We start from the raw sequence: 5,130 nt of genomic DNA, 5'->3' as shown, positions 1-5,130 counted from the left end.
TGGCTAAATGTACAACATTTTTATTTTATTATTTATATTATTTATTTTATTTTATTTTATTCATTTATTTGTTTTAAGTGTTTGCATACAATAAAAATGGGCTGTTGTTTTCCCAAAAATAAGTAAATAAATACATGCATACATACAGTACATATCAATGTGGCTTAAGCAATAAGAAGTTATTTAGCATTTTTCTTCATGGAACAAAACATATTATATCAGCATGGAAGAAGACATTTTTAAGGCAGTTTTGTCATTTTTGGAGCTCGACTGGTCCAGTTCTTTGATTTTAATGTTATTTAGCATGGAACAAATATATATTTTGCACAACTTTTTTACTTTTTATTTTATTTTTTAAGCTTTGCAAACAATCATTTATTTTCTGAACATGGCAAAATTATGCAATATAACAAAGAGTGAAAAATTTAAGGGGGTCTGAATACTTTCCGTACCCACTGTACATATCAATGTGGCTTAAGCAATAAGAAGTTATTTAGCATTTTTCTTCATGTAACAAAACATATTATATCAGCATGGAAGAAGACATTTTTAAGGCAGTTTTGTCATTTTTGGAGCTCGACTGGTCCAGTTCTTTGATTTTAATGTTATTTAGCATGGAACAAATATATATTTTGCACAACTTTTTTACTTTTTATTTTATTTTTTAAGCTTTGCAAACAATCATTTATTTTCTGAACATGGCAAAATTAAAATAAATAAATGAAACAATTAAAATAAATCAATCATTTTGAGGCAGTTTTTGTCATTTTTGGAGCTCGACAAATGCTGTCTGTAGTATTTTCAGTTTGACGAGGATGAGTACTGTACATGAAGACAGAATTTTTCTTGAGCTATCCCTTTAACTGTGGAAAATTCACTGTAGGCACCAAAAGTGGTTAATAAAACATTGGCAACATCAATATGAAAAAAGGCGATGCGATTTTATGTTAATAATAAACTATTTTTCTGCCAAGTAATATATGTAGCTCATTGGTCTATATGCATGCTCAGTTTCCAAGCAATGTTGCAACAAATATAAAATAGAGTGCATGGTTCTCTAATAGGCAATAAAAGGAAAATAATTTATTGAGGTTGTTAAAATAATTATTAAATCATATAGTTTTTGTTAATTGATGAAAATTATTTTGATAATTTGTCACACATTGTTATGGCCCACCTTCATATAAATGCACATCTTCTAGCCTATAATATCAACATCAGTAAAGCACTGAAGAAGGATTTGGATTGTGCCAAGTAGCAGGGATCTCAGTTCAGATATGGGGTATTTTGATCTTCTACTATTGGCCGTGACAAATGCTATATCATCTCATAACAATTTTGATATGCATTATTTACGCTTTGTCCAGATGTCTTCTTCCGTGGTCCAGCTGTATGTCTAGAGTCTAGACCGTTTATTAAGACCGGCACTTTTCAAAAGCACAAATGCACCATGTAAAGGTTTATCTGCCATCCATTTCCCCTGTGGTTTAGCCTAATCTGATCATTGGCGCCTGTGCTGTTTCACTATGTAATCCAATACTGTACCATTCTTGGTACCTCCAACGATTTTCCAACAGACCTACAGTGAAGAATGCAAAACTGCTCCAAACATTAACACTGCTTAGTCTAGGAACCAAATGAGGAGTGCTAATGCTCATTTGCAACAAATACACATTGCTTGCCAGCGATAACCTTTCTGCTGAAAGCAGAAACTACGAAAATTGAGCTAAGGAGATAGCAAATACACTTTGTTATACACAAACCTTAATTATGATCATGCACCCTCCTCAAAGTAGGAAGAAGCTTTTGCTTCTATATGCCATTAAAGAGACCACCCATTGGGAATATGTATAGGAGGAGATTCACTGAGGCTTAGAATGTGGCAGTTAAGTATATGAATAGCACATGATTCAACACCTGAACTGAGACATTCCAAACGTCACTTAGAATGCTTCTCACATCACATGCATTCCATCTGAGACATTCAAGGATTTGCAAACACTGATCTTATCTAGACTAAAGCAAACACACCCAAAATATAAAGCAAATGTACTGACTTGTTGAATTTGTACACTTCAATTGACATGCACTGTATGATTATATTCATGATTCTATTCTAACACTGATTCTATTTATCCCACAATTTAATATAAATTTCATAATCATACATAATACAATTTCACCTTTATAGTGCCTCCAAAAATTATTTAAGACACTTGAACATGTCATTGTTTTATCAGAGGTTTTTAAACATTTTGTTGCCAAATATCCCCAAATATGACAATCCACTTGCAAGGGGTCCCCTAAAAAATAAAGACATTTTCCTTAAAAGACCATTTATACCATGGGAATATATATATATATATATATATATATATTTAAATAAAATGTTATTTGGAAAATATTTACAGTAACACTTTAGTTTAAGGACTATTATTAACTAGTTGCTCAATATAGCAATATAGCTCAATATAGTTGCTTAATATTAACTAGTTGCTCAATAGCATGCATATTACTAGCGTAATGGCTATGTATTAGTACTTATAAAGCACATATTAATGGCTTATTCTGAATCCTACCCCATATCTAAACTTAACAACTACCTTACTAACTATTATTAAGCAGCAAATAATGAGTTTATCGAGGCAAAATTTGTCCAAGAATTGGACCTTATTTGCATGATAGGTCTAGGTGATATCGTCCTATCATGCAAAACTAAGGTCCAATTCTTGGACAAATTCACACACACACACACACACACACACACAGTGGGGTCACTGTAGAAAACATGCTGTTAAAGACGAATGATATTCCAGATGCCTATGTCTCAGTAGGGGGCTGCTATTGGCCAATCAGATTTAATGCCTCAGTTACTCTCCTGTTCAGGTGTGATAGCAGCCCATGGCAACAGTGAGGTAACTATGGTTGCCATGTGGCCAACAAAATCACTAACTCAGAGATGTTATTCTGAAAGATTCACACATGTCTGGTACTAGCTCAGTCTACCTAACTCAATCTCTTGATCATTAGTCAAGAAACTGCACGACTGATGTCATGTAAGTTTGAATAAATATACAGCTAGAGAGGAAAAGGAGGCCACTAGTTTAACAAAGCAGGATGTTAAATCTTCCGTGACTGACACTTGATGGAGTCAGAGAGGAAAGGTAAACACAGACCCTCCCCAAATTATTAGAGACCTGAACGAGTCCTTTCCTGATTCTTGATGTCCCTGAATTTCAATGGTGTTTAGATAGTAAATAGCATCACTTCCTCTATGTCAGCATTTCCAGACTTCATGTGTTACGTGTGTTCTGTGTAGAGGTTCATGGAAGAGGTGAATTATGGCTCAGTAACGAAGAGGAATGTAGATGGAATGGTCCATCCTTATCTCACCTCAGATAACCAGCCATCAAAGCCTCTTCAGCATGGAAACCTGAAGCCTGCAGTGCCGTCATTTGAGTGATCAAGCATCAGGTTCTTTCTCTCTTTCAATCCATATGATCCTCTGGAATACCAGCCAGTGTCAGGTCTCATAGTGGTAACATGAAAACCATCACAACCCTCCGAGAGCATTGACTTATAATAAAAGCACAGCAGTTTATCCATTAATATCCATTTTGCATGTGGCAGTTTAAATCTGACACTCCTGTCAATTATCAATGCAAATTGTTTTTTGATGACCCAACAGAACGAGAATCAGTGAACACAGCTCATAGCAGTCATAACAGTCAAAATCTTAAATCTTCCCCTCCACTACATTATAAAATACATTTGTTGTTAAGGACATGTTTCACAGCATTTTCAATACAATAAAAAAAAAAAAACATTTCAAAAACAATTTATCTTTAAGGGGCCGTTCACACAGAATTTATTTTTGCATTCCACTGCTCTGCTTTTCCATTGATTTTCCACATGCACTAGACAGACATGTTTGACCATTATACTTGCATCTTGCATCTTTTGCAGCATTTTGCACATGACACAGCTTTTTAAAAAAGTTCAGATACATTTTTTTAAATATACGGCTCAAGATACAAGTGAAATAGGGAAAAATGCAAGGTCTCAAGGCATATTTTTGAATAGTTCAAATAATAATAGTTTAATTTAAGTGCCACATTTTAAAATGCTGTGTCATGCATGAGTCGCTGCAAAAGATGAGTTGTTCAAACACATAGAAAAACTAAAGAAAAGCAGTACAAACACTGGGCAGTGGAATGGGAAAAAATCGCAGATACGTTTTTTAAAAGTTGAACTTATTTTAACTTGAGCGCTATTGTTTTTAGAACCACTATGTTATGTGCGAGACACATTATTACCATCAAACCACGTCAATCGTCACACATAAAAAATGATGGAAAAGCAGTGCAGAGGACTGCAAAAAAGTGAGAAAAGTGAGAAAGTTGAACTTATTTTAACTTGAGAGCCACATTTTTAGAACACTTTTTTGTTGTTGTTTGTCTACTTTGTGTTTACATAGAAAAACAAAGGGAAAACAGTTCATTAGAATCCAAAACACAAGACAAAGGGCAGTGGAATGCAGATGAGTTACTTAACTTATTTTAACTTGAGCGCTGCGTTTTTAGAAAGCATATTATGGAAGATGGTCAAAGACATCCATCTAGTGCATGTTTACATGAAAAAAAAAAAAACATGGAATAGCATGCAAAAACGTGTTCTTTGTGAACGGCCCTTAAGAGTCCATTTTGCACAAAACATGGCCGCAATTCAATCTGTTTCACTCTACAGTTTGAAAACCAATACTCAGAATACTCTTTGCAAGACTCCATAGCGTTCGTAAAATGGGTTTGTCCTCTCACGCATTCGTGGCATGCAGTAGTACACCGCAGAACCTCCAGACGCACAGTACTAGGGTAAATATAGGATACTCTAAAGTTACACTCACGTTCTAGGCTGAAGCCTATGGGCACTGGAGAGGAGTTTGCTGTTTGGAGGGCAATGGACCTCAACTGCGGGTTTGTTCTTCATGCCTTTACAGGGCATATTCAACATGGGGAGAGGTGTGATGTGTTTGTGTGTGTTTGTGTGCGTGTCAGAATGTGTGTCGAGTGATACAGTAGATCGCTGGCACAACGCCCTTTGAATCTCAGCTTACCCTGTTGACACAGAAAA

The sequence above is a fragment of the Sinocyclocheilus anshuiensis genome, unplaced genomic scaffold, assembly GCF_001515605.1.
Source record: "Sinocyclocheilus anshuiensis isolate Anshui unplaced genomic scaffold, SAMN03320099.WGS_v1.1 scaffold915, whole genome shotgun sequence".
NCBI classification, from domain to species: domain Eukaryota; kingdom Metazoa; phylum Chordata; class Actinopteri; order Cypriniformes; family Cyprinidae; genus Sinocyclocheilus; species Sinocyclocheilus anshuiensis.
The sequence above is the reverse complement of the archived record's forward strand: the minus strand, read 5'-3'. Positions refer to the sequence as shown.